Here is a 27,010-nt window from a genome sequence, read left to right on the forward strand (position 1 = left end):
GAGTGGCTAAAGTTAAGAATTTCATGGAGTTTTCTGCCTGGCTGGCTTTAAACCTTGATCCTCAGATCTCAGCCTCCTAAAGTAACTAGGATTATATCCTCAAGCCACCAATACCTCACCTCTGCCTGTATTCTTTTGTTTTAGTTTTGTTTCTGGTACTGTGGCTTAAACTCGGGGCCTGCCTGGGTGCTGTCCCTGAGCTTCTTGCTCAAGCTGAGCACTCTACCACTTAAGCCACAGGGCCACTTCTGGACTTTTTGAGTAGTTTATTGGAGTTTCCTGCCAAGGCTGGCTTTGAACTGCAATGCTCAGATCTCAGCCTCTTGAGTAGCTGGGATTACAGGCATGAACCACCAGCACCCAGTTCTTGCCTGTGTTTTTAAACTAAGCTATCATTTCTTCTCAGGATTTGCTTTTCATCTGACTGACAGTATTTTTTCATTCTAAAAAAGTCTAAAACATAGACCTATCTCATTATTTTGAGCATGGATCAAAATGCATTGTTCTTTCAAAGTGGCATGCTGAATTGAAACCCCTTTGTACAACTACTAGACACTATGTTGAAAATGAATTATACAACTTGTGGTTGGGGACAGGAGGAAAAAAACTAGGAGAGTGAAGGAAGAAGGGGTGACATTGTCCCAAAGAAATGTACTCATTTCTTATGAAACTGTAACCCTTTTGTATATCACCTTTATAATAACAATTAAAATTTTTAAAGATAATGTCTATCTGCTATGGTCTATGCTTAGTCATTCAAAAATAGACATTTCATTTATTCAGAAATGTGAGCACATACAGTATGAAGGAGATAAACTGATAAAGTCTAAGGAGCAGTGAAGAGCCAAAGTAACCCCACCATCTTGTGCTAGGCTGCCCTCAGAATAACCTCAAGAGAAAACAAAACAAAACAAAACAAAACCTGCCCACCCTTAAGAAACGGAACAAGGGCTGGGAAGGTGGCTCAGTGGTAGAGTGCTTGCCTTGCATGCCAGAGGCTCTGGGTTCAATTCCTCAGCACCACATAAGCAAAAATAAAAAAGCCGGAAGTGGCGCTGTGGCTCAAGTGGTAGAGTGCTAGCCTTGAGCTGAAGAGCTGAGGGACAGCACCCAGGCCCAGAGTTCAGGTCCCATGATGGGACCCCCCCCCCCCAAAAAAAAAGAAATGAAACAATTGCCCAAGTATTCCAGGAACAGAACAGGTTTGCAACCATGGGACCATCAAACGTGGATCAATAGTATAATCTCTGTAAAAATCTACCAAATGTGTTACTACCTGTGTGGAAATCCCCTAAACTTGTTTGTTCAATACTATAAAAGTCATACTGATTTTAGGTTCGGGGCCTCTTAACATCACTGGTTACTGCGTGCAGGGAGGACCGAGCTCCAGCTTGCAACTGAACTACTCTTTTGCTGTTTGTGTTGGTCGTGATCTCAGGTGGTCTTTTGGGGGTCCCAAGTCTGTGTATTACAGTAATCATTATCTGGTGAATGCCTTCTAATCTAATAACATGTTAGAGTTTTCTTCTCAAACATTGAGGTTGCCTGAGTTACTACATTAATTTGGAGAATATTGTTTTCTGAGTCCTTCCATCCAGATACATGCTTTGAGCCTACCATTATTCCACTGTTTTTTCTACAATTAATTCCATGAGTCAGAATTTTTATTCCCAGGTATTTATTTTTATTTTTTTATTGTGAAAATACTGTACTGAGGGGTTACAATTACTTGGGCAAGATAATGCATACATTTCTTATCAAGCATTGTAGCTTCCTCCTTTGTCTCGCTTTCCCATCCCTTTAGTTCCAGGTTTTTTATAGTAGCCATCTGTAACAAGTTCATTGATGCCTTTTGCCTCTCTGAGCAGCACTGTGGCAGTTGGCAAGAACAAGTGCTTTAGGAAAGGTGGCAGAAGGGTGATATGATGGAGAGTTAGAGATGAATTAGAGTATTTGACTTGCAGTGTATAAGGCAGACAATGAATGAATCTAATGATATGATGGGGAATTAGAAATGAACTGTAGTATTTAAACTGTGAAGTGAATGACGAATGGATTTAAAATATGAGTGTAACTAAGCTTCCTGTGGATAAGACTTTCTTGGTACCTAACTAGTTAGCTTTAGTAACTCTATCACTGCCCTTTCCTGAACCTGGTGTGCCCCAACCAAGATGAGCCATTAACATCCTTTATTCTATTCCTGGAGCTTCCTGGGGAATCCAATGAATCCCCAGCTCAGGCCCGGGAAGTGAATGGTGTCCTTGGGTGGGAAGCTTATACATAAAGCTGGCGTGGTGGTTGATGGGAATCTGAAAAGTAGCTTTATGACACATGATTGTACCTCCCCTTCTCCTCCTCCCCCGCCCCTGCTGAGTGATGTTTAAAAGGCCAAGGTGGAACCAGGTGCAGATGGCTCATGCCTTTAATCCTAGCTACACAGGAGGCTGAGATCTGGGATCACCGTTCAAAGCCAGCCCAGGCAGGAAAGTCCGTGAAACTCTCATCTCCAATAAACCAACAGAAAATCGGAAGTGGTGCTGTGCCTCAAGTGGTAGAGTGCTAGCCTTGAGCTGAATTGCTGAGGGACAGCTCTCAGGCCCAGAGTTCAAGCCCCATGATGGACAAAAAGAAAAAAGAAAAAAAAGGCCAAGGTGGGCCACCTCCTGAGCTGTCTCCTGGGAATCTGACCTCAGGTGCGGTCCTGATTCATCTGCGTTCCATCGCTCAATAAAATCTTCTAGGTTTTAATTGCCAGTGGTGTGGTCTATCTGTTACCCTTCTCCTACTACAAGCGGAGCCAAGAAGACAGAAGTGGAATCCATTTTCTAAGAAAGATTGGCATGAAGTGGAAGCACCAGCTATATTCAATGTAATAAATAACAGAAAACACTAGTCATGAGGACTCAAGGAATCAAAATCGAATCTGATGGCCTGAAGGATCCAGTGTTTGAAGTGAGCCTGGCTGATCTGCAGAACTATGAAATGGCATTTAGAAATTTCAAGCTAAATACTGAGGTGTTCAGGGCAAGAACTGCCTGACCAACATACATGATATGGATCTCACCTGGCACATAGTGTGCTTCACGGTCAGAAAACAACAGGCCATGATTGAAGTTCATGATGATGTCAAGACTGAAAATGGTTATTTGCTTCATCTGTCCTGTGTTGGTTTTACTAAAAAAAAACACTGCAGCGAGACATCAAGAGGTCTGCCAAATTCAGAAGAAAATGATGGAAATCATGACTGGAGAAGTGCAGACAAATGGCTTGAAAGAAGTAGTTAATACCTTGATTGCAGACAGCATTGGGAAAGACATAGAAAAGGCTTGCAGGTCTACTTATCAATAATGTCTTTGTTAGAAAAGTAAAAATGCTGAAGAAACCCAAGTTTGAACTGGGAAATCTCATGAACCTTCATGGTGAAAAGATGGTAGTTGTGGAAAAGCTAGTGGGGATGAGACTGGTGTTAAAGTTGAGTGAGTTAATGGATATGAATCACCAGTCCAAGAAGAGTTGAAAAGCTCAGAGACAGCACCCAGGCCCAGAGTTCAAGGCTCATGACTGACAAAAAAAGAAATAAAATGATGGTAGTGGATATATTGATATATTGACCACCGAAGAGCAAATATTTGTTGTGCCCAGGTCACAGGACCCCCACCAAGAAGACCACTGAGAGTCAGACTTTACAGCTGTTTTAAGGTTTTATTTAGATGGGCTGCAGCTCGGGCCTCGTCCTACACTCCGACACAGTGGACCCTAGGAGGAGAGCCCCGAGCTAAAGATTTGCAGGGTTTATAAAAGCACACAACCAACCAGGTGTTTGGATTACCACCACGTGTTGCTCTGCTAGACAGAATTTGCTGATCTTAGGTTTAGTTTAAACAAGTAACAGTAGTCAATGCCTCAAAACTTTAACCCTTCATATTGATGTTGAAAGACCTATAGATCTATTTATCTTTTTCTAGGTTTATAAAATTTCTTCTGTACCATCAAGATGAATGCACTTTTCACTTTTGTTCTCTTTAAATCATGCCTTTCTTTTCCAAGCTGATGTTGGAATTTCAGCCAGTCTACTTCTACTTTTCTTCATCATCATTCTCTATCACAGGCCAAAGCTGATGACCTGATTACTTTGTCATATGGTCTTCAACCACATAATGATGATCTTGACTGTGGAAGAGGTTGAGTCGCAGAATTCAAATATTAGGCAAGGTTTTACATAAACAAGTGATGAGAAGCCTTCCCATTTGTACCACCTGCCTCTTGATTATCATCCAGGCAATTACTATTAATCCCAATATCCCCTGGTTGGCTGAATTAAAACATAAGTTAAAAGCACAAGTGGTCCAAGCCAGGTGCCAGTGGCTCACACTGAAGAGCCAAAGTAACTTCAATTTGAGATTAACCCTACCATCTTGTGCTAGGCTGCCTTCAGAGTAACCCCAAAAGAGAAAGGCAGTTCTCAGAAAAACCGCAGGTTGCCACCAACCCTGCCCACCCTTAAGAGTTCAGAAAACGGAATTACAGGCCATTCTCCTTGATGAACACAGATGCAAAGATCCTTAACAAGATTCTAGCTAACAGAATCCAGAAACACATAAAAAAAATAATACACTATGATCAGGTAGGCTTCATCCCAGAGACACAGGGATGGTTTAACATACGTAAGTCAATAAATGTAATCCAGCATATCAACAGAGCCAAGGTCAAGAATCACATGATTATCGCCACAGATGCAGAAAAGGCCTTTGATAAAATTCAACATTCATTCATGCTAAAAGCTCTGGAGAAAATAGGAATAGAAGGAACATTTCTAAAAACAATAAAAGCCATTTATGACAGACCAATAGCCAATATTATACTTAATGGGGAAAAGCTACAACCAATCCTCCTAAAAACAGGAACAAGGCAAGGATGTCCACTGTCTCCACTCCTCTTCAACATAGTCCTAGAACCCTTAGCCAGGGCAATAAGGCAAGAAAAAGACATTAAAGGGATCCGCATAGGGAAAGAAGAAGTGAAACTATCCCTTTTTGCAGACGACATGATACTATACCTCCACGATCCCAAAAACTCCATCCCCAAACTTTTAGAAATCATAAGTCACTTCGGCAAAATAGCAGGATACAAAATAAACCCACAAAAATCAGTTGCCTTCCTATACACTGATAATGCACAGGAAGAGAGGGAAATAAAGGGAGCAACCCCATTCACAATAACCTCCCAAAAAATAAAATATTTAGGAATTAACCTAACCAAAGATGTAAAAGAACTATTTAATGAGAACTATAAAAAGTTAAAGAAAGAAATTGCAGAAGACATTAGGAAATGGAAAGACCTCCCATGCTCCTGGATAGGCCGACTTAATATAGTAAAGATGGTGATACTTCCAAAACTAATATACAAATTCAATGTAATTCCTATTAAAATCCCAATGATGTACATCACTGAAATACAGAAAACAGTCCAAAAATTTATATGGAACAACAAAAGACCTAGAATAGCCAAAACAATTCTAGGGGATAAAGACAATATGGGAGGGCTATCCATGCCGAACTTCAAACTCTACTACAGAGCTATAATCACAAAGACAGCATGGTACTGGCACAAAAACAGACCCGAAGACCAATGGAACAGAATAGAAGATCCAGAAGTAAATCCACAGGCCTACAGCCAGCTGATATTCGACAAAGGAGCCAAAGACATACAATGGAAGAAACACAGCCTCTTCAACCACTGGTGCTGGGAAAACTGGGCAGCCACATGCAGAAAACTAAAAGTGGACCCCAGCCTATCACCATGCACCAACATCAACTCAAAATGGATTAAAGACCTTAACATTAAACCTGAATCTCTGAAACTACTGCAGGACAGAGTAGGAGAGACACTTGAACTAATAGGCACAGGAAGGAACTTCCTGAACAGAGTCCTAGGGTCACAACAAGTTGGAGAGAGACTCGACAAATGGGACTACCTTAAAATAAAAAGCTTCTGCACAGCTAAATCTATCGCAACTAAGCTAGAAAGACAACCAACTAATTGGGAAAAAATATTTACCAGCAATATATCAGACAAGGGGTTAACATCCTGTATATACAGGGAACTCAAGAAACTAATCCCTCCCAAACCTAACAAACCAATTACTAAATGGGCAAGGGAACTAAAGAGGGACTTCTCAAATGAAGAAATAAAAATGGCAAAGAAACACATGAGGAAATGTTCATCATCCCTGGTGGTGAAGGAAATGCAAATAAAGACAACCCTGAGATACCACCTTACCCCAGTCAGAATGTCCCACATCCACAAATCAGCCAACGACAAATGCTGGAGGGGATGTGGAGAAAGAGGAACCCTATTACACTGCTGGTGGGAATGTACACTTATACAACCACTTTGGAAAGCAGTCTGGAGGGTCCTTAGAAAGCTAAAGATTGACCTCCCTTACGACCCAGTCATACCACTTCTAGGCATCTACCCTGAACAACAGGAACCAATATACAAGGACACGTGCACCTCCATGTTTATTGCAGCACTGTTCGCAATAGCTAGGATATGGAAACAACCTAGGTGCCCCACCACAGATGAATGGATCCAAAAATTGTGGTATCTATACACAATGGAATATTATGCAGCCATTAGAAATGACAAAATAATGGCATTTGCAGGGAAATGGATGGAGCTAGAAGGAATCATGTTGAGCGAGGTAAGCCAAGAACGAAGAGACAAACGGTACATGGTCTCCCTCATAAGTGGATGCTAAATCCAAAAGGTTAGGTGATACGACAAAACTAACAGGACTTAAGAAACAAAGAACTCCCGCTCATCTGGTTGAACCACTACTAAATATCCTCATGCTGCTGATCACAAATATGGTATATAACATGTGAACACTGTTATATATTACAGACTGTGGTAGACAATTTGCTCCAGGGAAGTTAGAATGAACTTGTGACTTTGAAATTATGTAATCATTTAATCACAATCAAAAAAAAAAAAAAAGAACCTCGGGGAAGGGAGGGAGGGAGGGGATGGTAGGGGGAAAACAATGGAGGGGGTAACAATGTTCAAGAGGAAGTGTACTCATAACCTCACTCATGTAACTGTAACCCTCTGTATAGTAGCTTTACAATAAAAAAAAAAAAAAAAAATTCAGAGTCAGCACTCGGGCTCTGAGTTGCCCAGGACCAATTCATTCCTTTTATTTTCTGTATTTATGAGTAAAATAAAGCTGTTGTAGTTTAAAAAAAAAAAAAAAAAAAGAGTTCAGAAAACGGGTAGTACCGTCAGAGTGGACTCAAAACTCAGTATTATGCAATTTTTAACCAATCATGTAACTGCTTGTGTGGAAATCCCCAAAACTTACTGCTTGTGTGGAAATCCCCTGAACTTGTATGTTCAATACTATAAATGCTGTGCTAATTTTGTGCTCAGGGCCTTTCAGCATCACCAGTTGTTTGCTGTGTGTGCGGAGGACTGAGCTAGCTCGCAATAAACACCTCACTGTTGATTACATCGATCTTGGTCTCTGGTGGTCTTCTTGGGGTCCTGAACAAGAGTATTTCATTGGGGGCTCATCCAGGATTCCCCTTATAAGCCCACCCAGACACCCAGTTGAGAGGTGGAGAAAACCCAGTCAGTAAGTTAAGGCATTGACAATTTGTAATTTTCTGTACTCTGGTTTGCCTGCAGGTTCTGGTTTGTGGTCGGCAGAGGGCCCTGGTGGACACACTATAGGGCCGCCGCCGGGGTCTGTGGGAGAGCCCCTGGAGGGGCATGGAATCCCCTCATTTCTGGAGGGACATGGAATCCCCTCACTTTGATAAGGCAAAGCGGGTTGCTCCTGCGACTTGGCCTCTGGAGAGACGTGGAATCCCCTTACTTGGAAGGCCAACGTCTTTTGGTGCAATATGCAGTGTGTCTTTGTCTTAAGTTGTGTCTTTGTGTTGATTGTTCTGTTATTTGATGTTTATCTTAGCTTAGGTTTTGGCCCAAGAGGGTCTGAATATGGGGGAGAATCTGCCAGTCTGAGGAAATGGCCGCTAGGGACTTATTTCCCTTGCCCCAAGATGACTGGGATGTCTCTTCTACCTTAGAAGGTCCCTGGGTCAACATTTGCAGGAATCTAAAAGTAAAATCCTCTGGAGGTGAGTAGAAGGAGTTGATAGGATTTGAGTCCCACTTGTAAATGTTGGTGAGATGTCACCCCATTCACTGAGATCTGATTGTTCTTTTCTATGTTTCCTGAGGTAGGGAAGTTTGGGGTCATAGTGGAAGGCTCACTCAGCAGATCCTTGGTTGTTGTCTTGTTTGGTTTTGTTTTACAATTGGTACCAGTTTTAAATATGGATCCTTGGTTTTTGTGTTTATTTGTGTTTTTGTTACTTATTTGAACATCTCTGGGGGAATAAAAATGCCAGCCTCTGGCTGGGCTTGGTCACAGAGAAGGCTGTGTGCCAGGTTTTGACTTTTCAGCTAGTCCTGACAATGTAACAATTTGTAAAGTGCTCTTGTCTAAAATTGGATACAAATCAGGCCCCCCACCCCACCCCCAAGCCTTCCTCCAACAGAAGGGATTTAAAAGACCAATTGGTGAAATGTCTAGCTAAGCCCTGGGAAAAATGAAGCTCAATAAAGATACTTAGTTTAAAAGAAATATTGTCTTTAATTTTTGTTTGAAAACTTAGAAAAATGTACATACAACAGATTTTGATTTTTGCGTGCTTAAAGAGCTGTGTGTGTATTTTGTATGTGTTTGTGAACATGTTCAAGATAGAAATTGTCAACATACTGTAACAATTGGGTGAGTTTAAGTTTAAAATTCAAAAGGTTATAAGGTTTGGATATTACCAAAAATTTTTCACATTGTTATAATTGTCTTTTTAAGGATTCTTTAACTTGAAAATTAGAAAATCTGATATTTCAAAATCTAATATTTTAAAATGCATAAGGCTGTTTATACTGTAATTAAGTTATCTGGCTTAACAAAAATGCATTGGCTAAAATTTGGGGATAAATATTAGAAATTTAAATGTAAAGATTAGTTTAACACTGTCAAAGATGTTACCTGTTCTGTCTGTTTAAAATTGTGTATTTCATTCAAGAACCAAGAGAAAAGAAAGAGAAGAAACTTAGAAGCCAACAGGAGACCCATCTTTAGGAGTGAAAGGTGAACAGGCAGAAGTGCAGTTCAGCTGGTCATACAAGGTGGAACAGGCCCTGGGAGGAGTCCACGCATGGTGAAAGAGGGCAAGCTGGCACAAATGCAGTTCATCTAACCCTAAAGAGTCAGATTGGGTGTGTGCCCATTCCATAAGGGCGAGGGGGGCAAGTGGCCCATCTTTATTCTGTCCCTTTTCCCTGCAGATAGACACTGGAAACATGATGGTAAAAATGAGTGATGTGATGATCTGATTAGCATTGCTAAAACTGCCCCTTGGAGGTGTTAAAATTAAGAAGGCCTTAAAAAGGGGGATAAAAAATGTTTATCTGTATAATGTGATTTGCTCTCAATGATATTCTGCAATTGGATATATTATTTTAAGCTTCTTGGTACAATGATGGTGATTATAATTCTTGCATTAAGGAAAAATTTTTATTTGAGTTTAAAAGTTTTAATGTGTATCTGTTTTAAAACAAACAGCCAAGATGCAATGAGTGACACTTAGCCTTGAGAGTTCAAGGGATTTTTCAAAATGCAACTAAAAACTAAAGTATAGAATATTAAAACAGATTAATAGGAGGCTTAAAAATTAGAAATGGCTCAGTGATAGAGCATTTGCCTTACATGCATGAGGCCCTGGGTTCGATTCCTCAGTACCACATAAGCAAAAAGAAAAAAGTCGGAAATGGCACTGTGGCTCAAGTGGTAGAGCGCTACCCTTGAGCTGAAGAGCTGAGGGACAGCACTCAGGCCCAGAGTTCAGGCCCCACAACGGACCCCCCCCCAAAAAAAATTAGAAATGGATTTTTGTATATACAATTTAAAAGTAAAATTGTTCTAAACATTTGCTCCAAAGTGCAAAAAGGAAAAATTAAGATTACCAAAATAATTGCTTGATTCCTATTTGTTTGCGCTAACAGGTTTTTTATTTTTATTTTTTGTAACAGTTCCCAGCAGGCCCACAAAAAGGAATGAGGATTTTTGTAAGTTTGTCAGATGTAACTTTGGCTCTTAATAAGTTTCAGGTAAGAGCATGCTTAAAAGCTACTTCTATGTTGACCATCGTGTTGCTTTTAATTGGAATAAAGTGGCCTTTTATGAGACTCATTGATCTACAAACTGGTTCGAAGCCAGCCTGGGCAGAAAAAGGCCCCTGTGAGACTGTCACCTCTACTCAGCCAGCAGAAGGCTGAAAGAGCAAGAAGAGTTGCTTTAGGACTCAAAGTGGCAGAGTGCTAGCCTTGAGCTGTAGAGCTGAGGGACAGCACTCAGGCCCCGAGTTCAATCAAGTCCAGCAACCAACTAAGGGAAATGCCAGTGAGGCATTTTTCCCAGTGTGAAGACACTCCTGGGACAAAAGTAATGGAGGAGCATCCAGAGGCAGTAAGTCACTGCTTGGATGGCAAAAATAATGTCAGATCCTAGAGTCATTTGTGCATGGCCCTTCAAAAATTGGTCAGAGCCAGGAGGTCATGGGAAGATAGTTTGTAAGCATGCCTAATGTCCATGACTATCTACCTTGTAAGGGACAGGAACTTGCCAGTCCTCTGTGATAGTAGTAAAAAGTTAAGGTTGTAAAATGTGGAAGATAGTTTAAATCTCAACCCCTGTATGTGCCAAAAGCTCTAACTGGCAGTAACTTTTGAGCTGACACCAGCTACATGAAATTCAAATGTTCAGGAAAAAAGTTTGCAAACCTGGGAATGTGTTTCTATTGGTATCTGTCTGAAGGCTTGCATAGGTAACTTAGGCATTGTTAGGATCACTAGAGATCACATTCCTAAGCCATCCAGAAAGATGCTTTTGCAAAGCAGAATGCTAAATAAGCTGCACTGCTGTAGCCAGAGAAAATGTTTGTGCATTTGTCAAAAATTAAAATATTGTTCTTAATGACATCAAACCCTGGTAACCTCTTTGTAAAATAGGCTAAGGTTATAGGTTCCTGGCTAGGTAGGATCAATACCCCTGAGTCAGCTTGAAGAAGTTACAGAAGATGAATCTTCACCCATCATCCCCTTTTAAGAACAAGGGACCAGAGTCACTTTTAGTACAGGCCTGAGCCCTCTATATCTGCCTAGAAAATCCTAGCCTTATTAAAAGTACTGACTAGTTTAAAAAGTTGTCATCTTGGTAAATTGTCCTGGGCTATTGTCTAAATGGTCTTAAAAACTAGTGTGGTCACAGCCTGCCAACCTATGCAATGTATCCTTAAGCAGTCTGTATAGGAATTTGCAGCCCAGCACGAGGTATGACAGTCCCGTTGAGCCACTGAGAGACCCTGCTGCTGCTGCTGCACACCATTAATGGGTAAAGTTCAACGACAGCCTGACAGTCACCTGGAGGAAATCTACATCGTTACCCTGACCACCTTCACTGTGGTAAAAATAGAGTGAACTCCTGCCTGATTCCATCACCTGAGACTGCATCCCGGTTGAAAGCTGCTAAAATTAAGATCTTGTGGGACATTCTTTTGGTGATATCCAGTAACCCTCTCTACTCCCACAGTGGATATTGGGGGCAAGGATTTCACTGGCTTGCCTTGGGCACTTCAGGGTCACAGCCTAGTTTGGCTCTGGTATGGTAATAACCTGCTTCCTCCCGGGTGTGTGTTAAAGATAAAGGAGAGATTTTTATTTTTTAAATCAATGGAGGTAGTAAGAGGAATGAGACCCAGCCCTACTCTTAGCCTTAAAATCTAGCAAGCTTCTCCATTCCAGTGGTGCCTTGAGGATATTCTGAGATAACTTGGTTCCACAAGCCACAGGAAAAATGGGCAGTTTTAAACTTCAGCCTCAAAGAATTGTAAAGAAGAAGAGGGTAGTAAAGAAAGCTTTGGGAAAGGAATTGGGGGAAAAATAGTATCCTTGGATAAAAAAGGATATAAAAAGTAGGGATTGTCTTTAAATGTTTGTAAAGAAGACAAAGCTCAGAAAGTTTATGTAGGTAGCAAATGGTATTGTTATGCCAAGGTCGCAGGACCCCACCTCCCACCCCCCTCCCCCCCGCAAGAAGACCACCGAGAGTCAGACTCTACAGCTGTTTTATTTAAACGGGCTGCAGCTCGGGCCTCGTCCTACACTCCCAACACAGCAGAGGCTAGGAGGAGAGCCCCGAGCTAAGGATTTGCAGGTCTTATATAGGCACACAATCAACCACCACGTGTTGCTTTGCTAGACAGAAACAAGCAACAAGTGGTGGTCACTGCCTCAAACTTTAACCTCTCAGTATGAGTATGTCTTAAAATTGGAGCTTATGAGTACAGCTCGTGTAAAATTAAGTTAGCTGTGATATATGGCGTCAGGACTGGTGGAAGAAAATTTAAAGGCCTTTGACACTGTTAATTTTGTTACTCATCGGTTCTAGTATAAACAGACTGGGGTCCTTTGTAAAAGAGAAGATCAGCACAGTCCAACTATTAGTTCTGAGATCCCAATACCAAACTGTAAATATAAAAGACTGTGCCAGTTAGGGGACCATGATTGACCCTGAATTTTCTAGAAGAGGAGGGAATGAAGAGCCAAAGTAACTTCAACTTGAGATTAACCCCACCATCTTGTGCTAGGCTGCCCTCAGAGTAACCCGGAAGAGAAAGACAGTTTTCAGAAAAACTGCAGGTGGCCACCAACCCTGCCCACCCTTAAGAGTTCAGAAAAAGGGCAGTGCAGTCAGGGTGGACTCAAAACTCAGTAATATGCAATTTTTAACCAATCATGTAACTGCTTGTGTGGAAATCCCCAAAACTTACTGTTTGTGTGGAAATCCCCTGACCTTGTTTGTTCAATACTATAAAAGCTGTGCTAATTTTGTGCTCAGGTCCTCTCAGCATAACCAGTTGTTTGCTGTGTGCACAGAGGACCGAGCTAGCTCACAATAAACACCTCACTGTTGATTACACTGATCTTGGTCTCTGGTGGTCTTTTTGGGGTCCTGAACTCAAGCATTTCAACACCTATAATCCTAGTTACCCAGGAGGCTGATCACGGTTTGGAGCCAAGCCGAGCAGAAATGTCTTCATGAGACACTTGGCTCCAATTACCCTTAACTCAAAAGCTGGAAGAAGTGCTGTGGCTCAAGTGGTAGAGTGCTAGTCTTGAGCACAAAAAAGCTCAGGGGCAGCACCCAGGCCCACAACCGACCCCAAACCCACCCCCCTCCCTCCAAAAAAAAAAATGTGATCCACACTCTTCTCTGTATATGGCTTCTCATTTTTTCTTGCACTAGTAACCGGAGCTTCTTCACTGCTGATGATACCAGTGTGACTCAGATCACAGAAGGTCAATAAATCCTGCTTGCCTTTCCCCATGAACCACTTCACAAGGGGATTGATTTTAACAGCAACAGTATTCAGAGATGTCTTCCTGTCTTGCTGTTCTCCAGTGCACACATGGCAATTTCCTTGTTCATGTATCAGAAGCAATCTCAGCATATTCATAGCCCCAGTCCATCCCAAGGATCCTCTCTAGAGAAAAAGCCCACCTGGACAATCCTGCTGTTACTGAGCTTCTTTGTAATCATGTACTGGGTGGATTTCATCATCTCATCCATCTCAGTGTTATTGGGTATATGGTCAAGTCTTGCTGACTGTTCAGAAGCATGTACTCAATGTCTATCTCTCGGCCATTTGGTCCAAATAAAAATTCTGAAAACATTACTCAAAATGCTATTTATTTAGTTATTTATTTTTAGCTGTCTCTTGCCTTGAACTCTGAGCCTAGATGCTGTCCCTGGGCATCTTTTGGTCAAGGCTAGTGCTTTACCACTTGAGTCACAGTGCCACTTCCGGCTTTGTGATAAATTGGAAATGAGTCTCACAGACTTTCCTGTCTGGGCTGGCTTTGAACTGTGAGCCTCCTGGGTAGCTATGGTTCCAGGCATAAGCCACCAGCAACCAGCCCATTATTTTTTTTCTCTTTAAGTAATAATGGAAGCCAGGTACAAGTGGCTCATGCCTCTAAGCTACTCAGGAGGCTGAGATCTGAGAAACATGGTTCAAATCCAGCCTTGGCAGGAAAGTCTATGAGACTTATATCTCCAATTAACTACCAAAAAGCCAGAGGTGGAGGTATAGCTCAAGTGGTAGAGCACTAGCCTGAAGCAAAAGGCACTTAGTCCAGATAGAGCCAAGACTCTTAGTTCAAATCCCAGGACAAGGACAAAAAAATAATAATGATGGAAAAATTTTTCTGAAAAGTAAGATTCTTCTCACTTCGGTTAAATTGTTCATATAACAGTACTGGACTTTATAAAAATCTAATGTGTCTGTGTGTATGTGTTTGTGTGCACACACTTGAACCACACTTCCAGTTTTTTTATGATTTATATACAATTGGTAGAATTACATTTATTCTCCAAAGTACCTTGAAGCTCATGCTGCTGTGTATGTAGTTCCTTTAGCTCAATGTAGGCAATGACTATTTCATATTTCATATTTCATATTTCATATCAATGACTATTTCATATCACTTGATATGAAATAACATTTCAGTTATTGTGAAGTACACTTTTAAGATGATCCTAATGTTTTTATTTTAATTTTTTTTGTTGTTGTTGTTCATCGTGGGACTTGAAATCTAGGCCTAGGTGAGCTCTTCAGCTGAAGGCCAGGGCTCTATCACTTGAGCCACAGTGCCACTTCCAGCCTTTTCAGTTTATGTGGTGCTGAGGAATTGAACCCAGGACCTCATGCATGTGAGGCAAGCGCTCTACTGCTGAGCCACCTTCCTAGACCCTCAATGTTTTTATTTTTGAAAATGTTTTAATTATCAGCAATATTTATATTTTGCTAACTACTTTGTTATAGTTTAATATTATGTGTGAACATCCTGAATTCATACACATAATGAGAATTTGGATTTTTCATTTTAACCAGATACCTAATGAGACTTACAGTCATACTAACTGGAGTTACTGAATATGATTAAAAATAAAAATATATATGTAAGTTTTTTAGTGTGGCATTCACATTTTTATAATTTCTACCATAACCAGATAATGGGAATAAACATTGCCTATATTACATTTTTGTCACAGGAAAATTGGGGATCTATTTTTTTCACAAGAGCAGATTACACTCATTACTACTAATAACAGTAAGCATGCTGAATAACTCTCTAATACTTAATTGTCTTGAACATTTAACTGTTTGTTCAATAATTCAGCTTTTCCTACATTATATCCCAGGCCCTAGTAATAACCATTCCACAGTCTATAGCGATAATTTGACCTTTTGTAGATTTAAATATAAATGAGAGTGATATAGTATTAACTTTTCTGAATCTAGTTTATTGAACTAATTATCATGCTGTCAAGTTTCCTCTGTATTAAAAACAGGCCAGGCACCAGTGGCTCATGCCTGCAATCCTAGCTATTCAGGAGGCTGAAATCTGAGGATCGAGGTTCAAAGTCAGCCTGAGCAGGAAAATCCTTGAGAGTCTTATCTCCAATAAACCACTCAAAAACCGGAAGTAGCACTGTGGTTCAATCGGTAGAGCACTCACCTTGAGCTGAAGAGCTGAGGGTCAGCGCCCAGGCCCAGAGTTCAAGCCCCACAACTGACCAAAAAACAAAAAAACAAAAAACAAAACTCAGGCATGCACAAGCTTGTAATGCCAGTACTCAGAGACAGAGGCAGGAAAATCATAAGTTTAATGACTGTGTGAGCCACACAGAGATACTTTGCACACCAAAAGAGAAAATTTAGGCTAGGTGCCAGTGGCTCACACCTGCAATCTTAGCTATTCGAAGGCTGAGATCTGAGAATCACTATTCAAAACCAGCCCAGATAGACAAATTCATGAGGCTTTTATCTCCAATTAACCAGCAAGAATCCAGAAGTGGAGATGTATCTCAGTGGCGCGGTGCCAACCTTGAAAATTAAAGCTAAGTAAGAGTGCAAAGCCCTAAGTTCAACCTCCAGTATACCCCACACCCACAAATTCAGAACTTTCTTAAATAACTTTATATATGATGTATGCACATCATATAAGTATATTTACATTTTATATGTATGTATACAATGGTTTCTTCATCTACTAATGAACAATTCTTGTTCTTAGTTTTAAGTGATGTTGCATGAACATTAAGTGCAGATATCTCTGAGTATGAATATTCTGTGGATGTATTTGAAAAAGTAAAATTGTTGGATCACACTTTGAAATTTTCAATTATACTTTGAATGTTTGTGAAAAACACCCTACTGTTTTGCTAAATGCCAGTACTAATATATATTCCTACTAAAAAGATAAATGTTCCATTTTCGACACAGCCTAACATTTGCTCTATTTTGAGATTTTTTCTTTTTATTTATATTTTCTCTGTTGGTTGTCGGGTTTCAACTACTCTGGGTCTGGGCACTGTCCCTCAGTTCTTCAGCTCAAGGCAAGTGCTCTACCACTTAAGCCACAGCACCACTTCTGGTTCTCTGGTGGTTAATTGGAGATAAGAGTCTCATGGATTTCCTGCCCAGGCTGGTTTTGAACAATCCTCAGATCTCAGCCTCCTGAATAGCTAGTATTACAGCCTATTTTGAGATTTTGACAAAAGCCATTCTAGTGTATATAAGGTGTGATCTCATTTTGGTTTAGATTTGCATTCACTGATCATTTATAGTATTGAACATCTGTGTGTGTGTGTGTGTGTGTGTGTGTGTGTGTATGTGTGTGTGTGTGTGTATAAGTTTGTGCCAGCGTAAGGGCTTTGAACTCAGAGTCTCATCATGCTGTTTCTTAGCTTTTTCACTCAAGGCTGACTCTCTGCCACTTGAACAACTGCTTTATTTCTACATCTTTGGTGGTTAATTGGAGACAAGAGTCTGGCTGTAAGCCACAATCCTCAGATCTTAGCCTCCTGAGTAGTATGTGTTTACATGTATGAACCACGAACACCTATTGTTTTAAAAGGTATGTTCAGATATTTTTTCCCTTTTCCCACTTTTTTTTTTTTTTGCTGGTGCTGGGGTTTGAACTCTGGGCCTGAGTATGTATCTGTACCTTAGTTATTTTATTCAAGGCTGGAGCTCTACCACATGAGCCACAACTCCAGTTTTGGCCTTTTGATGGTTCATTGGAGATAAGAGACTCATGGACTTTCCTGCCCAGGCTGGCTTAGAATCACAATCCTCAGATCTCAGCCTCCTGAGAGGTTGAGCCATTGGTGCCCAGCTCCCCCATTCATTTTTAAGCAGATGTGAGTTATACAAAATAATGGGTTTCATTGATACTTTCATGAATGTTTAGAATATACTTTGATCACATTCACCCAGGTCCAATTCTTCATCCCAAATATTCACATTTCTATTTCCAGGTTGTTTGTAAATCTACATGTGAAAGTAAACATGTGATACCTGTATTTCAAAGTATGCCTTATTTCGTTGAACACAATGATCTCTAGTTCCATTTATCTTCCTGTAAATGTCATTTCATTCTTCTTTCTGTCTGAATAAAACTCCATTGTCTATCTAAACCTCAAATTTATTGTCTATTCTCCCATTGACAGGCATCTAGGCTGATACCATAACTGGTATATTATGGCTAGTATGTCAATAAACTTGAGTGTGCATTTATATTTATAGTAAGTGGACTTACATTCCTTTGGGTATGTACCCAAAAGTGGTATAGCTGGGTTACAGAGAGATCATCATTCTATTCTTAGATTGTTGAAGATTCACCACACTACCATAGTGTGTAGACTAATCTCAATTGTTACCAACACTGTACAACTGAATTCCTTGCATCCTCTTCAGACTACTCTTTGAGGCCGTGCCTCCTAGGTTTCAGGGCCTTTGAGGAGGCATGGTCCTCTGTGCAGCTTGGTCCTCATGAAGGCAGGTTGTCATCTGTAAGACAGAATGCTCCACAAAGCAGGATCCTCAATGAGGCAGAAGTCTCTCTGATGCAGGACTCTCTATGAGGCATGACCAATTCTACAAGAAGAAGAAGGCAAAGTTATTATTCAGGGCTATCTTTTATAATGCAGGGTCCTCTTTGAAGTATGGTCCTCTGAGCCAGGGTTGTTTTTATGAGAAACAGATATGATTTGGGGTAATTTCCTCTTTAATGTCACTGGGTACTGATAGCTCACACATGTCATCCCAGCTACTCAGGAGGCTGAGATTTGAGTATAGTGGTTCAAAGCCAGCACAGGCAGGAAAATCTATGATACTCATATCTCCAATAAGCAACCCCCAAATCCAGAAGTAGGAGAATGGTTCAAGTGGTAGAGAGCCCTTCTTTAACCAAAAGCAGCTCAAGAACAGCACCCAGGCCCTGAGTTCAAGCCCCAACACTAGCACAACAACAAAAAAGGGCTGTTTTTGAAGCATGACCTTCTAGGAAACAGGGCCCTCTAAGAGGCAGATTCTATTATGAACCAGCTAAGCACTGTAAGGCAGGACCTTCATCCTGTGAGGCAGGATCCTCCAAGGTAGGGATGTCCCCTACACAGGACACTCAATTAGGCAGGGTCTTCTGAGGAAGGCTCCTTTTTGATGCATGGCATCTATGACACAGGTTCCTCTGATACAGTACTGTTATTTGTGTGGCAGAGCTATTTTCTATGAGACCATGGTCTGAGGCTTAAACCCTTTACTCTAAGATTGGGGGTTTCTTTTATGTAGCAAAGACCCTATATTAGGTAGGAACCTCTATGAAATAGCGTCATCTTATGGGACAGAGGCATCTATGAGCCAAGACAGGATCTTTTAGTGGCAGGCACCTCTAGGAGGCAGATTGGTCTAGGATTCAGGGCTGTTCTTTATGATGCCTGGTTCCTGTTTGAGTTAGGGCCCTCTGTATTCTATTAACCAGAGCCTTCAGTAAGACAAGGAAGTCAGGAATCCTCTATGAGGCAGAGCCCACTTTGTGACAGTACCCTTTGACACAGGGCTACCCACTCTGAGGCAATATCTTCCATGAGCCTGGGTCCTCCCTTAGGCAGGTTCCTCCATAAGCAAGGGCTCTCTTTGAGGCAGGATCCTCTATGAAGTAGGGTTTTCTGTGTGTCCTGGTCTTCTATGATGAAGGTCTATGCCTTTATGAGGAAGGCCTGTCCTTTATGGATCAGGATCTTCCATGAAACATGGTCCTCTATTCAGAAAGGTCCTATGGGGAGAAGGTTCCATCATGGACCATGGCGCAGGATCCTTTATGAAGCACAACCCTCTGAGACAGAGACTCCTGAGAAGCAAGGCCTTCTTTGTGGCAGTGTCTTCTATGAGAATGAGCCTTCTATAAGATAAAGCAGAGCTGTATTCTTTGAAGCACTGTTTTCCATGATGGAAGGCCCCTTTTTTCAGGCAAGGTTTTCCACTATGGGGCAAGACCTCCAATATGCAGGATCTTTTATGAGACAAGAGTCTTTTAGGAGTCAAGGCCCTCTGATACAGGGTCCTCTATGGGGCACATCCTCTAGAACCCAGAAGCCTCTATAAGACAGAGCTCTCTATGAGGTTGGGCCTTACTTTCTAATTCAGAGTCCTCTTTGAGGCAAGTGAGCTTGCAGAAAGAGTCCTCAATAAGACATCATCCTCTGAGACAGGACCCATTATGAGGTAGTCCCTATCCCTTTGAGACTGAGTATTCTCTTATTCAGTCTCCTGAGGGAGGGCTACTGTCTAGGATGCAGCATTCTCAATGAGGCAATGTGAGGTAATGTGATCTGAAGCAGGGATATCCTTCTCTTTTTTTCTATCTATCAAATACATTTTATTACCTGATTTATCAGAGAAACATCTTAGCTCTGAGTATATGAACCTAAACTATTCTTCTTATAATAAATAGGTTAGGAAAATATCCTAAAGTAGCTGGAGGCAACTTACATTATGTTACTGCATATATAATACATTAGGAATGTCAGAGACACTTGAAAACTCACTATAGAAACTAACTTTAGAAACAAAACCAGTTACTTTCACTCTAATGTAAATTAATATTTATGTGCATACACATAAATATAAAAATTATCGTGTTGAGTGGCTGTTTATGAGAAATGGTTACAAATTCATTAGCTTAATTTTGTACTTAACAATTCAATCATTTGGGGTATAAACAAAAGTCAGTGCATTCATCAACTCCATAGAGCCAGATATTCAGGCATACTCTAATAAAGAACCTTCCTCAACATCACAGGCATTGTACAGAAAGAATATATGTACTCTGATGCAATTCCTACTCCATAAGCAGACCAGACAGCACTTGGCTTTCTTTTAAAATAGCTTAATAAAAGAAATATATAAATAAACGCATATTTGCTAAAAAAAAAAAGTATTTTAAAATGACATCAACATTAAAACGTGCTCACTGAGAAGAGCCTGTTGAATGTAATTCCTGTTTTGAAATGCTATTAATAGTTCAGAATATTGCCTTGTGAAGTTTGAATAAAGATGTGGTTGATGTAAAGACCAGCTAGAGTATTTAATTCCATCTCATATACCACGATCACAATTTAGATATAATCCTCTGATCAGCTGTTCGATGTAAATGGATCTCCTTGAAACTTGCTATGCACCTTAAAATTATCTATAATAAAGTTCTCCAACCATCATTATTACTCATAAATTGAAATATATTGATCATTCAGAAAAGGTTTAGTGCAAAATATAGAAATGTTACTGCATAATTTTCTGTAAAGATAATTGACATTGCTAGACTAGACCATCAGTAATGGGCTACTGTTATTTCAGTTGTGTTGTCAAATTTATTAGAAAGTTAAAAAGAAAAATTTCTGATAGCTGCCTTTGTTAGCTGGTTTTAACATTTGTAATAAAATGGGACATAATATCCACTCATAAATACATGGAATCAATATGTGAAAGTAATAGACAATAGACAAGCTTAGAGAACACCAGAATACACCAGAGTAGTCACCAGAGTGAAAAGTCTTCCACTACAAAAAAAGGGAAGAAGCCCAGCGCCAGTGGCTCACACCTGTAATCCTAGCTACTCAGGAGGCTGAGATCTACCTCCTCACACTTTCCATCACATGCCGCTCCCGCTGGCCTCCAGATCCCCACTGGGCCAGGGCAGCGACAGCCAGGACAGGTGAAGCCCGCTGCTGAGGCTACCATGCCTCAGCTTCTGCCTCCCACTGACCCGCTCCCTGAAGGAAGGGTGCTGCTTCCCCCTGTCAGCCAGGGATGTCCTTCCAAGGAATGGCCCCACTGTGATGGATATGCAGTCCTCCATGAGGCAAGCCCTGTATCACTGAGGACCCTGCCTGATACAAGTCCCTGCTTTATAGCACATCACTTCATAAAGAACTGTGCCTCAGAACCTTGTGTCACGTGGGATCCTGCATCATAGAGGACAGCTCTGAACCATTGTGGGCTCTGCCTCATAAAGGCTCTTGCCGCAAAGATGGCTTGGGCTGAAGCTGGGCATCGGTGGCTCACATCTGCAATCCTATAGAATCTGAGATCTGAGAATCACCATTCAAAGCTAGCCCAGGTAGGAAAGTCCAGGAGACTTTTCTCTCCAATTAATGACAAAAAAGCTGAACATGGCTCAAGTGCTAGAGCACTAGCTTTGAACAAAAAAGCTAAGCAACAGTGCCAAAAAAAACACAGCTTAGATTGGTGGCCCTACCTCATAGAGGGCTTTGGTCTAAAGAGGGCCCTGCCTCAAGAAGGCCTTGACTCCTCATAGGAGGACCATGGCTCACATAAGACACTTGATAAAGATCTTTGTCTGAGAGAGTCATGCCTTATCAAGGCCATTCCAACATCATATGACCCTGCTTTCAACGCTGACCTTGCCTCATGTAGCACACTAATTCCAAGAAGATGCTTCATACAGTACACTGCTTCATAGAGAACCTCTTTCCCATGGAAGAACCCTGATGCATTAGAGTCCATCCTTCTCCCAGAGGAACCTGCCTCAATAGAAATAGATAGAGCTTTATAGAGGGCCTTTTCTCATAGTTTTCTGACTCACAGAAAGTCCTGCATCATACTAGACTGCATGGCCCCAAAAGATCTGGCCTCATAGAGAAATACCAGCATGAGAAGAACCCACCATAGAGAGTACACTTCCTCATAGTAGACAGACCCACTTACAGGGACTTACATTGAAGAGGACTGGACACTGGTTGCTCAAGCTTGTAATCCTAGCTACTCAGGAGGCTGAGATCTGAGGATCATAGTCCCAAACCTGTTTGGGCAGAAAAGTCCATGAGATTCTTATTTTCAATTAACCACCAATAGTGGAGCTGTGTTTCAAGTACTAGAGGGCCAGCCTTGAGCAAAAAAGCCAGGGATAGTGTTGTACTCGGACTCAAGACACCCCAAAGACCACCAGAGACCAAGATCAATGTAACCAGCTAAAGAGTCATTTATTGCAAGCTCGAGCTTGGTCCTCTGTGCACCAGATAACTGGTGACCCCAAGAAGCCCTGAGCCCAGGGTTACAGCACTTAAATACACTTTTTAGGGAGGGCAGGGTCTTTGCATACATCATAGCATCTTGTAACATCACTACACATCGCAGGAAAGTCATAAAACAATTCTATATTATAATTGGCACATTACAAAGTGGGACAGGACCAGATACAGGTTGTTGGTTAGATCAAAGGGCTGAGGTACTTTAAACTGGTTGGCTCCCACCACAAGGGAGTCTCAAGGATTTAAGTGCTGAACTGCAGGATTCCTTTCTCAAACAAACACCACCTGTGGTCTGACTGCTGGGTCACCATGCCCTCCAGCACCTGCCTGCAGTTTTCCCAAGGACTGTTTATGTCCCTAGTCACCGGGGAGTTGTTTTTTTTTTTTCCTGTTCATTCCCAGGTCAGGCTCAGGTCAGCTGCAAAACTTATACCTCCCAAGATGGTTACTAGCTCAAGATGGAGTAACCCAGGCCTCAGGCTCCTCATTCCCCATTTCTGATACGCACCTTAAGGGCCAACCATGGTCCTTATGGGCACACATCATGTTCTCCATTGGGAACCAGTTGATATTGAGCCTTTAAGACCATCAGTTGTACAATGTTAATGTGTTCTCTAACAAATATCATTAGCCAGTTTACAACACAAGGCCCAACTGTGAGTAACAAAATCAACAGTACCAAAGGCCCTTACATTTTCTTCCACCAGTCCTGACTCCATATATCACAGCTAAGTTAATTGACCAGCTGTACTCATAAGCTCCAATTTTAAGACATACTCATACTATTTTCTACATACTTAAACTTTCTGAGGTTCCTTTTCAAATCCTTTCTTATCCAAAGGGGATACCATTTTTTCCCCAATTCCTTTCCAAAGGCTTTCTTTACTACCCTCGTCTTTTTTACAATTTCTTGAGCTAGAGTTTAAAACTGCCCATTTTTCCTTTGGTTTGCAGAACCAAGTTATCTCAGAACAGCCTCAAGGCACCACTGGGATGGAGAAGCTTGCTAGATTTTACCAGAGCCAAACTAGGCTGTGACCCTGAAGTGCCTAAGGCAAGCCAGTGATATCCTAACCCCCAATATCCACTGTGGGAGTAGAGGGGGTTACTGTATATCACCAAAAGACTGTCCCACAAGATCTTAGTTTTAGCAGCTTTCTACCAGGAAGCAGTCTTAGGTGATGGAATCAGGCAGGAGTTCAGTCTAGTTTTTCCACAGTGGAGGAGGTCAGGGTAATGATGTAGATTTCCTCCAGGTGGCTGTCAGGCTGTAGCAGCAGCAGCAGGGTCTCTGTGGCTCCAAGGGACTGTCACACCTCATGCTGGGCTGCAAATTCCTACACAGACTGGTTAAGGATACATTGCGTAGGCTTGGCAGGCTGTGACCCCACTAGTTTTTAAGACTATTTAGACAATAGCCCAGGACAATTTACCAAGATGACAACTTTTTAAACTAGATAGTTCTTTTAATAAGGCTGATTTTCTAGGCCTGATTTTCAGGCCTGTACTGTTTCCCATGCCTTTTTCTTCTGTCTATTTTGCCACATTTTTTTAAGTGACTCTGGTCCCTTGTTCTTAAAAGGGGATGATGGGCAAAGATTTATCTTCTGTAACTTTTTTAAGCTGACTCAGGGGTGTTGATCCTACCTAGCCAGGAACCTATAACCTTAGCCTATTTTACAAGGAGGTTACCAGGGTTTGATGTCATTAAGAACAATATTTTAACTTTTGACAAATGCACAGACCTTTTCTCCAGCTACAACAGCTTGTTGTAGCTTGTTTAGCACTCTGGTTTGTAAAAGCATCTTTCTGGATGGCTTAGGAATGTGATCTCTAGTGACCCTAACAATGCCTAAGTTACCTGTGCGGGCCTTCAGACAGATGTCAATAGAAACACACTCTCAGGTTTACAAACTTTTTTCTGAGCAGATGAATTTCATGTAGCTGGTGTCAGCTCAAAAGTTACTGCCAATTAGGGCTTTTGGCACATACAGGGGTTGGGATTTAAACTATCCCCCACATTTTATAACTTTAGCTTTTTACTACTATCACAGAGGATGGCAAGTTCCTATCCCTTACAAGGTAGATAGTCATGGACATTAGGCATGCTTACAAACTAAAATTGGCTCTGACCAATTTTTGAAGGGCTATGCACAAATGATTCTAGGATCTGACATTATTTTTGCCATCCAAGCAGTGGCTTACTGCCTCTGGATGCTCCTCCATTGTTTTTGTCCCAGGAGTGTCTTCTCCACACTGGGAAAAATGCCTCATTGGCATTTCCCTTAGTTGGTTGCTGGACTTGAACTCGGAGCCTGAGTGCTGTCCCTCAGCTCTATAGCAACTCTTCTTGCTCTTTCAGCCTCTGCTGGCTGATTAGAGGTGACAGTGTCACAGGGACCTTTTTCTGTCTGGGCTGGCTTCGAACCAGTTTGCAGATCAATAAGTCTCATAAAAGGTCACTTTACTCCAATTAAAAGCAACAAGGTGGTCAACATAGAAGTAGCTCTTAAGCATGCTCTTACCTGAAACTTATTAAGAGCCACAGTTACATCTGACAAACTTGTAAGAATCCTCTGTACTTTGCTCTGGGCTTGCTGGAAACTGTTTTAAAAAAAAAAAAAAAAAAAAAAAACCTATAAGAGCAAACTGGAAACCTATAAGAGCAAACTGGAATAGCAATTATTTTGGTAATCCTAATTTTTTAAGCCTCTTTTTAATCTCTTTTAATACTTTATACTTTTAGTTTTCATTTGCATTTTGAAACGATCCCTTGAAATCTTGAGGCCAAGTGTCACTCATTGTCTCTTGGCTGCTCGTTTTAAAGCAGATATACATTAAAACTTTTAAACCCAAATGACAATTTTTCCTTAATGCAAGAATTACAATCACCAACACTGTACCAAGAAGCTAGAGTTAACACCGTTATGACTTTTGAAAACATATCCTAATTGTAGAAATCATTGAAAGCAAGTCACATTATACAAATCAACTTTTTAACCCTCTTTTTAAGGCCTTCTTAATTTTAATTTTAACACATCCAAGGGACATTTTTAGGAATACTAATCAGATCATCACATCACTCATTTTTACCATCATGGGGGCTGGGGAGGTGGCTCAGTGGTAGAGCGCTTGCCTTGCATGCCTGAGGCCCTGGGTTCGATTCCCCAGCACCACATAAGCAAAAAAGAAAAAAGCCGGAAGTGGCGCTGTGGCTCAAGTGGTAGAGCGCTAGCCTTGAGCTAAAAGAGCTGAGGGACTGCGCCCAGGCCCAGAGTTCAGGCCCCACGATCGGACCCAAAAAAAAAAAAAGAAAAAGAAACTCATTTTTACCATCATGTTTCCAGTGTCTATCTGCAGGGAAAAGGGACAAAATAAAGATGGTCCACTTGCCCACCCTCCCCTTATGGAATGGGCATGCACCCAATCTGACTCTTTAGGGTTAGATGAACTGCATTTGTGCCAGCTTGCCCTCTTTCACCATCTGTGGGACCCCCTCCCCCCCACTCCTGTCCCACCATGCATGGCCAGCTGAGCTGAATTTCTTCCTGTTAACCCCTCACCCCTAAAGATAGGTCTTCTGTTGGCTTCTAAGTTTCCCCCCAGTCTTTTCTCTTGGTTCTTGAATGAAATACACAGTTTTAGACAGACAGAACAGGTAACTGTAAGGTCCGCTCCTGGATGGCTAGCAGACTCCACCCTCCTCGCAGCAAAGCCTCCACCCAGTACCTGCATTACCTAGGCAACTGGGACACCTGGAAGAGGTCACACCTGCATCCGCTGAGGTCACATCTGAATCTGATATGGCCACACCTTTCTCCGCCCATACCCTAGATAAGCCCTAGCCCAGGCCTGGATGCCCTCTCTCTGCTCTTTTCTAGCTCTTTCTCAGCTCTTTCCTTCTCTTCTCTTTCCCAGCTCCCTTTTCTTTCCTAGCTCTCTCTTTCTCACCTTTCCCAGACGCTCTCTTTTCTAGCTTTCTCTCTTTTCTAGCTCTTTTCTCCCTCTTTCCCAGCTCTCTCTCTTTCCCAGCTCTCCCAGCTCTCTTTCCAAGGCCTTTCCCCACGGCGTGGAGGACCAAGATGGCCTGGTGCCAGCCGGAACGATGAATAAACCTACCCCTTACCTGAATACCACGTGCATGCTGCTTACTCGGCCACCTCTTTGTAAAAACCTAACAGTAACATCTTTGACAGTGTTAAACTAACCTTTACATTTAAATTTCTAATATTTATCCCTATATTTTAGCCAAGGGAACTAAATCCCAAACAGCCAATGCATTTTTGTTATGCCAGATATCTTGATTACAGTGTAAACAGCCTTATGTATTTTAAAATTAGATTTTTAAATGCCAGATTTTCTAATTTTCAAGTTAAGGAATCCTTAAAAAGCCTTTTAAAACAATGTGAAGATTCTTTAAAATTTTTGGTAATGTCCAAACCTCATAACCTTTTGAATTTTAAACTTAAGCTCACCCAA

The 27,010-nt window shown here is 41.4% G+C and overlaps 1 long non-coding RNA gene and 1 pseudogene across 1 annotated transcript; one reads left to right on the forward strand and one right to left on the reverse strand.

The window, feature by feature from the left end:
- Window positions 1-1,845: 1,845 nt before the first annotated feature.
- LOC122112645 lies at window positions 1,846-7,820 on the forward strand (annotated as a pseudogene).
- A 9,443-nt stretch (window positions 7,821-17,263) lies between these two features.
- Window positions 17,264-25,075, reverse strand: LOC122112734. Its single transcript, XR_006148254.1, has 3 exons — window positions 25,057-25,075; window positions 22,219-22,302; window positions 17,264-18,080 (listed from the first exon to the last, which is right to left on the reverse strand). It is a non-coding gene; the product is annotated as an uncharacterized LOC122112734 (long non-coding RNA).
- Between the last annotated feature and the right edge of the window lie 1,935 nt (window positions 25,076-27,010).

This window comes from Dipodomys spectabilis, unplaced genomic scaffold, assembly GCF_019054845.1.
Source record: "Dipodomys spectabilis isolate Male_0828 unplaced genomic scaffold, ASM1905484v1 ptg000095l, whole genome shotgun sequence".
Lineage (NCBI taxonomy): Eukaryota > Metazoa > Chordata > Mammalia > Rodentia > Heteromyidae > Dipodomys > Dipodomys spectabilis.